Raw genomic sequence first — 9,609 nt, 5'->3', positions numbered from 1 at the left:
ATAATTTTAGATAACATGAAAAATAACAGAAAAAATAATTTTACTAATACCCTATAAGGTAGAAAAAATCGATAAAAACAATAATTTTACTCTAATACCCCATAAAGTAGAAAATATCGATAAAAAAAATAATTACACTTTAATCCCGTCTAGAATAGGAAATAATGAAAAGCAAAAATTTCCCAGTAACATAGAAAATAGCAATATCATAAACAATAAGAAAATAATAATTAAATTAATAGAATAAGTAAATTTTCAACCTACAAACATAAAATACAAAATATAGCATTAATATATACTTAACTAAATAAAAACAGAATGCTCATGCATTCGCCAAATGCATAAGCATTCTGAAAAAAAGGGAGATGTAGTGTAAACAGCCAACAATTTCAATGCCAAATTAGTAAACCAGTTAATGTGCTACCCTGTAACAAAAAGAGTCTAAATTTTCATCAACACAAAAGGGACATTTGCTAATTGTTGCTGACAGAGCAATTCACACGATTTAATACAGGAGTGTGTACAACGCAGGAGTAAACCAAATTTTCATTCAGGCAAATTTGCTGACATTGCGTTTCCCACAGACGTCACAGCCTTGTATGTAGGCATGTAAGTGTGTATGTTTGAAGTAAATATGTATGTAAGAATATGGTTAGAGTAATTTAGTATAAATGTTAAAAACAAGTCGAAGATTTTTTGCAATCCGTTATTCTATATTTGCCAATGTTAAAAAAAGGTCGCAAATTTTTGCGATCCGTTATTCTTTATTTACAAAGGAGGATTAAAAAATGTATTCGTATCACTCTGCCGTTAATTCACGTACTAACTTTGTCTCCTATTACAAAGTTTTCTCTTACCTACGTTCTCTTCAATTTTGATCACCTGATTTTTATGAGCCAACCAGCGAGCGAAGCGTATGTATGTTTTTCGGCGGGGAAATAGTGGGATTTATGCCGGCCGTGTGGCCAGATTTTTCGCAACACTCCCGCCGGTATATCCTGTCCATCAGGGTGTACCGAGCCCTTCAAGTCCATAACGGCTATCTTGGCAGCAGGCCTCTCATAAATTCCGGATGCGGTCTGGAATGTAGCGCTTTTTACCCTTCCGTCTTTGCTTTTATGCACTTCAATCACCCTACCCTTGGGCCACAAATTTCTTGGATTATTTGGATGCCCTCAGAAACCGGTTCTGCGAAGGACTTAACACCATTGGAGCTACCTAGTTAAAAGTGGTTGGGCGTTAGTGCCTCTTCACCTTCGTGGTCGATAGGGATATAAGTTAATGGGCGAGAGTTAACTGTCATCTCTACCTCAATTAACATAGCATGTAGAAGCTCATCGTTCGGTCTACTAGTCGTTAAAACTCGTTGAAGTACATCATTTACTGAGCGAATAAGCTGCTCCCAAGCTCCTCCCATGTGTGGAGATGCTGGTGGCATAAAATGCCACTCAGTTGCAGCCGAAGTAAAAGTTTTCGTTCTGGTCCACCAGCTCAAACCCGGACCTCATTTCTCTTTCAGCACCCTTAAAATTTGTGCCGTTGTCACTCCATATTTCCAAGGGGCTTCCCCTACGCGCCATAAAATTTCGTACTGCCAAAATGCAGGAATCAGTAGACAACGAACATGCGATTTCCAGGTGCACAGTTCTGGTTGTCAAACAGGTGATGTTGATGGATTGTCGTCTCTCCTTTTCAAAAACAGTTCTGCTATCGCCTACCCTCTATGGCTGCTTTTTAATAAATCCCTCGCGCAAGGGGAGTTCATTGATGCATGGAAAATTACGTTTATCACTCCCATTTTCAAAACTGGCAATAAAAACAATATTGTTAATTACAGACCGATCTCTAAGTTATCGAATGTATTGTAAAAGAAAAAATTATTTTCTCAATAAGTCGTCTAATCTCTGTAGATCAGCATGGTTTCATGTCGGGAAGATCAACCACGTCTAACTTGGCAGTGTTTTCGGAATACTGCATCGACGCTTTTACTAATCGAGCGCAAGTAGATACCGTGTATACCGACTTTTCAAAAGCCTTCGATAAAGTTAATCATAGTATTCTACTATCGAAATTACATTGTTTTGGTTTTCATTCTGTTTTTTTGAAATGGATTAAATCATATCTCTCCAACCGTAGTTGTACCGTGGTAGTTGATGGTATGACCTCATATCCCTTCATAGCTTCTTCAGGCGTTCCTCAAGGAAGCATACTGGGCCCTATTCTTTTTGTGATTTTCATTAATGATATTTCCAGCTGTTTTGAATCTTCGCAATTCCTGCTATACGCAGATGATATGAAGATTTTCAACAAGATTACTTGCCCCTCCGACTCAATTAAACTTCAGAAGGACCTAGATAATGTAGTTACTTGGTGCAAAAATAATAAACTTGCGTTAAATATTAAAAAATGCTATCATGCCCTTATTATAAATCCCGTTTACTCATTCCTACTTCCTTCCACATTGGGGGCGCGCAACTAAGCACTGTGTCCGAGGTCACTGATCTTGGGGTGGTCTTTGATTCTAAGTTTTCTTTTCATAGTCATTTAAACTTTGCAATAGCTAAGGCTTACTCGATGTTGGCTTTTGTTCGACGATTCAGTTCTGATTTCACTGACCCATATACTTTAAAATCACTATATACTACTTTCGTACGTTCGAAATTGGAATATGCCGTATTTATTTGGCGGCCGTATTATGCTTGTCATATTTATCGTCTGGAAAAAATTCAAAAAGTATTTATTAAGTACGCTCTACGTCCCCTTCATTTTGATCCTCCTTTTCCTTCCTATGAATCCAGATGTTTGCTTATCAATATTAAGACTTTGAACTGCAGGAGAACTTTTCTCTCTTTAATATTTGTTTTTAATTTAATCCGTGGGGCTGTTGATTGTCCGTACCTGTTAGAACGCATTTTCCTTGCTATTCCACATATATGCCTAAGAAATAATGCGTATTTTTTTGTGGGATTGGCAAGAACTAATTATGCTGCAAATGCTCCTCTTTCCAGAGCTCTTAAAGAGTTTAACTTGCTCTCAAATTCGTCAATTTTGGACTTTTCCTACTCTGAAAATACTTTTAAATTGTTACTTAACCAAATACTAAATTAGTGGTTAAGTCTTTATATATGTCATTAGTCTGTAAGAAATGTAACAATTTCAAGATGAGTAAATAAATAAATAAATAAATAAATACCCCATACCTCTTTTCGGTGCTCCTCCTAACTGCCACCATAAGAGGACCAAAATAGTCTACTCCCACATAGGAAAACGGACGGCAAAACTGTGCCGTACGTGCTGGAGGTAAGCATGCCATTCTAGGTGACTGTGGTTGGACACCTCTGTTTTTGCAAATCTGACAATTGCAACGAACATTGTTGGTCACAACGCGGAGTTTTGTACCCAGTAATTTTGTCGTATTTCGTTAACTACGGTTCTATTCTACCATGATGGTACTTGATGTGAAAGTCGTTTACACGTCCATCTATTCTTAAAACACCGTGGTCATCCGAATAGGGTGATAGTTTGTATATATCGCTAGATTTTGCAACAACTTTTCCAGTTGACATAGAAGCTATCGAGTCTTTGCAAACATCTTTCTGGGCTTTTTTCCAAAGAAAACGTTCTGCCTTACGAAAATCGTCGGTACTTGGGACACCGTATACATTTTTATTACCCCGTACCAAATTTAACCAAATGCGAGCGCAGTAAAATGTCCTAGCAGTTGCCTTAAAAAGACGGTCCCATAATGAAAAGTTCTCTGGTTTAGGCCCAACAAAATATTCTGCCGGTAAACTCTGAACTCCAGTAAATTGTGTGCGAAGTTCTTCTGTTGAAACGTGTTTTTGTTGTACAGGTACGGGCCATTCATTCTGGGGAAGATACAGAAAGGATGGTCCACTAAACCATCGATTGTCGTTTGAGAAGTTTGGATCATCGTGCCATTTGGTGGCTTCGTTGGAAACATTTTCTGCTGTTGGAACCCAAAGCCATTGATTGACATCAGTTAGTTCTAAAATTTCACTGACTCGAAATGCCACAAACTGTTTGTAGCGACGATGATCAGCATGCAGCCAAGCGAGTACTGTTCGTGAGTCTGACCAGTATACGGAGCAGTCGATAGGTACAGAATGTGATTCAATAACGTTTTTGGCAAGGCGGGCTCCCAGAAGTGCAGCTTTTAATTCAAGTCGAGGTATTGATATCAATTTAAGTGGGGCTACTCTTGTTTTGCTGGCAACTATCATAGAGTTAATTATGCTGCCGTAAACGTATCGAAGGTAACATACTGCCGCGTAGCTGGTTTCACTTGCATCGACGAAGGTGTGCAACTCTATATGAGGTGAACAACTGCCAAATTCAATACGAATATACTAGCGTGGGATTTTCAGACTCTCTATTTTTGGGATAGGTCTAAGCCATCTAATCCATTTTTTAAATTGGTCCACGGGAATCGGATCGTCCCATTCGCAGCCAGCTCTCCATATTTCCTGCAAGATGACTTTAGGGTATATAACGTAGAAACCGATCAGCCCGATTGGGTCATATATTGTCATAACCAAACTAAGAACTTCGCGCTTGGTTGGTCGTCGATGGTGAACAAAGATATCGGAGTCCCTGTATTTGGGGGAAACCCGAAATCCAAAATGATCACAGGCGGAGATCCACCACATGCCTAATACCTTCTCAGTTGGTAGCTCTTTTGCAAGATCGAGACAAAGGGCATCAGTTGAGGTTTCGTTCAACGCAGATAGAACGCAATGTGAATTGGACAAGAAGTTTCAAATATGGAAACCTCCCATCGCATGAACGTGACGGACATCGTTTACCAACTTTATTGCTTCTTCTTCAGTGTCAACACTTACCAACATATCGTCTACATAGTGATTCTCAATAATACATTGTGAAGCACGAGGAAACTCTTCTTGAAACTCTGCAGCATTTTTATTTTTGACATATTGGGCGCAACTGGGTGAACACGTAGCTCAAAGGTCATCACTGTCATCACGAAAGTTGTTGGTTCATCGGCGTTTGGTTCATACCATAAGAAGCGCATCAAGTTTTGGTCTTCTTTCCGAACTCGAACCTGATGAAACATTTCAGCTATATCGGTCGAGATAGCTACTCGTCTTTGCCGAAACTTGAATAATACTGACAGCAGAGGAGTTTTTGGGTCGGGCCCTTTGATCAACATGTATTCAGTGATACGCCATTAGCCTTTGCGGCTGCATCCCATACTAGGCGCACCTTGCCTGGTTTGTTAGGGCTGGTTACCGCAAACACCGGAAGATATCAGCATCTTTTGGTGGCAACGTCGGTTGCTGACATACGTCTGGAATACCCTTTTTGTAAGTAGTCGTCAATCTTCTTCTTCCATAAGAGACTAGTTTCAAATCGATTGCCAGTTCGCACAGTGTATTGCTCCAGCTGCTTCACTGCCAGCTCCTCATCTTTAGACATTAACGGGGTAAGGTTAGCCGAAACGCCTAAACTATCCAGGCAGACGTAAGATTTCGTTAATTGAAGCAACTCTGCTTGGATGGAACAGTCACATATGTGATAGACGAAGTGTGGGATATCATGACCGATACCTGGCGTAGGGCCTTTCAATGTCCAACCGAGTTTGGACTTTTCAGCTATTGGCTCATTTTGGCCACCATATAATGATTTCAACGGAGATCCAAGTGCTGCGTTATTTAGTCCAATCAAGATTTGTGTTGTTACATTTGCGTAGGATTGTAGAGGCAATCCCTTCAAATGTTTGAACTTTGACTGCAGTTCTTGGCATTAAGAGATTGAAAAGGCAAGTCAAGTTTTTTGACCGTGCGTACGTCTTTGATTGAAAATTTCCTACTACCATTTTTAGCTGATATCACTAGATCAACTACAACAGATTCATCTTCATACCGATGTGTATCACCAGTCCATCGCAAACACAGTGGCTGCGGTGTTCCTTTTATGTTCAATTTAGTTAGCAGCTATTCGTCGATAAGTGTGAGGGAAGAGCCATCATCTATGAAAGCGTACGTGGATACACTGCTGTCACCTGAGTGCAGGACTACGGGAAGAACACGAAAGAGGTTACTACTTCCACCAACTTTGTGCATATTTACATTGGCAGTCCGCGATGGCTCCTCATGATTAGTGGTTTTTTGAGTGATTGGAGCTTTAGTGGTAACTACGTCTGCGTTGCGTAACATAGGGTGATGATTACGTGTACAACCATTAACGTTGCAGGTTGCTGCTGATTTACAACCAAAACTAGAGTTGTTTTTTTAAACACCGGTGACATAGTTTGAATTTGCGTACTAGTTCCCATTTTCGGCTACGGAGCATTACCTTGAAAGAGGGGCAATTAGAAATGTGGCTACAATTTTCTTTACAAACGATACAGCTTACCGTTTCAAAATGATGATTAATTGTGCCACGTTTGCGCATCTTTGATACCTCTTTGGGTACAATCACACAGTTAGCCCCCTATGCTATCTGAAAAAGCCAATCGCAATTTTGTAGATTGCAAGTCGTTAAGGTTTTTTTATGCATTCCCCAGTAGGCTGGTAGTAGTCCAGGCAATTTCGAAACCAGTTTTTGCTCGAGTTCAGGGTTATTCAAATGATTGTTAAGCCCTGATACCGATGCGCAGATGTTTTGCACTTCAACAGCAAAGTCTACAATTGATTCTAACTGTTTTTCTGACGGCGGGGGCAGATCACAAATCTGTCGCTGCAGAACGCTGATTATCAACTCCGGCCTTCCAAATCGCATTTGAAGGGTTGTCATTATTTGTGACACACAAGATGAATGCAATAACAAATTTTTCCTTGCGTTGCGAGCTGGACCTTCCAGAGCTTGTCGGAGGCGTGTTAGATTCTCCTCGTTAGAAAATGCACACACCTCAGTTGATTGATTATAAGCAGCGTAAAACAATGGCCACTCCGTTGGCTTGCCATCAAATTTAGGTAGCTCTTAACCAAGACTGTGACGAGAGGCAATGTGATCTTTAGTGAGGCGGCGATGAGCCGAGACGCCAAATGATAGGCTGTTAGAGTGACCAGCTGTTGGCAACGTGAAAACTGGTTGTGCTCCAAAGGATATACCATTTCTATTAGGACCCATTGGAAACGGTTGTGGGGAATAATTTGTTCCATTACGTGTGGAGTACGCCTGTATTTGCTGCTCAAGGGACTGTATTCTGTCCAGCAGGGATAGCAAAACATATTGCGGCAGATCACCACCTTGTTGTGGGGCAGTTGGTGGTCTGATAAACGTGTTATTTACACGAGGCTCATTGCTGGGAGGTACATTTGTATTGACCGGTGCAATGGAGTTTGGCGGTAACTGCATTGTGGTGAGAGCTGCATTGTAGTTAGAAGGTAATTGCATTGCCTGCGTTGTTGGTAGGCCTGCATTCCGCACTGACAAGGAAGACCCAGGCAGAGTATGTTGTCTTTCATCCAGGTCATCATCGAAGCCCATTGCATCAATGCGATCCAAAAAACTATGCTGTGCTCTTAGCAGCGCTTCTCTCCGCGTTATGAATTCACTCTGTTCTTGCAGCAGTTCGGCTTGATGACGAAGACGAAGAGAAGTAACAGAATTTAACGCGTGAGCAGGGCTGGGTAGCTGTTGCCCTTGGTGTGCCGATTGTCCCGTAGTGCCAAAGTGCCAACAGCATTAGAGTTGTTAGGCTGTGCTGCTGAAGCGCAATATTTCACATCACCACTATTATCGGCGTTGGCCATTTGACTTGGCAAGTTGTTTTCCGTCATGGTGCTAGTGGACCAAACGTTGTAGTTAGAAGCCACGAGATTGGTGGCGGCGCCGGTATTGAATTCATCTCCGTTGATTGCTGTAGCAGCGGGTTCATCAGCTGCGTTTGAAGGAAATCCATTTGATTGCGCCATTATAATTTAAGCAGTACGACTTTTATGTGGCAGAATAATTTTTTTTAAATGTTAAAAAAAAGTCGAAAATTTTTTGCAATCCGTTATTCTTTATTTGCCAATGTTACAAAAAGGTCACAAATTTTTGCGATCCGTTATTCTTTATTTACAAAGGAGGATTAAAAAATTTATTCGTATTACTCTGCCGTTAATTCACGTACTAGCTTTGTCTCCTATTACAAAGTTTTCTTTTACCTACGTTCTCTTCAATTTTGATCACCTGATTTTTATGAGCCAATCAGCGAGCGAAGCGTATGCATGTTTTTCGGCGGGGAAATAGTGGGATTTATGCCGGCCGAGTGGCCAGATTTTTCGCAACAATAAATAAGCTAATAATATTTGAATAAATATGCATTCACTCATTCGCGCTTACACCTCACAAAAAAGATAGTTACCCGGTGTAGGCTATCACCCGTCCCATCTCTCTCCCTTTTTATACGTATCTCTATGAATTTATATATATAACCCGTACTTAGTATTATATTCGATTATTGAATTGTATTGTATCGAACATCTCTGAATTTATATATAACCCCTATCTTGTATTGTATTCGATCATTGAATTGTATTTTTATATTGAAGTATCCCTAGAATCAATGCACTGTATTTACCTTTAAATTCCCTATTGGGAATCCTCAGGGCCGTGTGGCAGCCTCCACCGCGCAAAATCCACCAAATTGAATTCGCCGCATATACAGGATGGCGATCTGGCATGATCGCCATCTGTCAGAAAACCACCACGTTTTCGCCATTGCAAATTTTTATTCGTGAAAATATCAATGTTTGCAAAAAGTGACATTTTTTTTAAAACGAATTGTTTTTCGGCTTGATCAAAGTGATAAAATTTTTGAAATAAAATATACAATTTCACAAAAGTGTGCAGCAAGTAAACTATTTTATCGATTGGCTTTCAAAATTGTAATTCCGTTGACAAAATCTAATTTGCAAAAAATCAAGGGAATCAACTTTAATTACTGTGGGAAGAGTTTAAGCGTAGGTTGCGGTCTTATTATTTGCAATTTTAAAGAACCAACAGTGGCTGTCGGATCCTCTGCGGTTTGAAGCAATCAGCGGTGCAAGAGGCTATTGGCCACGTACATATACATACGAGCATATAAAGGGAACAATTTGGAGATTCAGCAGCTGCTGTGGATAACGCCCGAACAGTTATCATCCCATCAAATTTCACGCAACTTTGTGCAGGTAACTCGCTTCTTAATACATACGTTGGTAAGTCCTTCATATTGTGAAGAAAGATAAAGTAGTCGTGAAGCAGGGGCTTTTATTGATTGGAGCAAGTCCTACCCGTCTTAGAATACTACCCCTCACCAGCGACCGTAGGCTAGAGTAACTAATGGTCCTTCGTCGCCATTGACGAACCCAGCCCCTTGTACATTAATATACATATATTAAAACATTCCCTCCCGTAAATTTTGGTGGATCCCGACCACATAAAATTTTCCCGCCAAAAATACATTTTTCCCGCCATAAAATATATATGTATATTCCCACCACCATATATACACGTACGTAAAAGCGGTGCATTACAAACCGGCAAATCGCACTCATACTTTCACAAAGTTAACTTGTGTCACTTGCGGTATAATATAAATACATATCCCCACATCAGTATTACTCGGGATACCCAGCAGCAAATTCGGCCACATTC

Source organism: Eurosta solidaginis, chromosome X (assembly GCF_040869045.1).
Source record: "Eurosta solidaginis isolate ZX-2024a chromosome X, ASM4086904v1, whole genome shotgun sequence".
Lineage (NCBI taxonomy): Eukaryota > Metazoa > Arthropoda > Insecta > Diptera > Tephritidae > Eurosta > Eurosta solidaginis.
The sequence above is the reverse complement of the archived record's forward strand: the minus strand, read 5'-3'. Positions refer to the sequence as shown.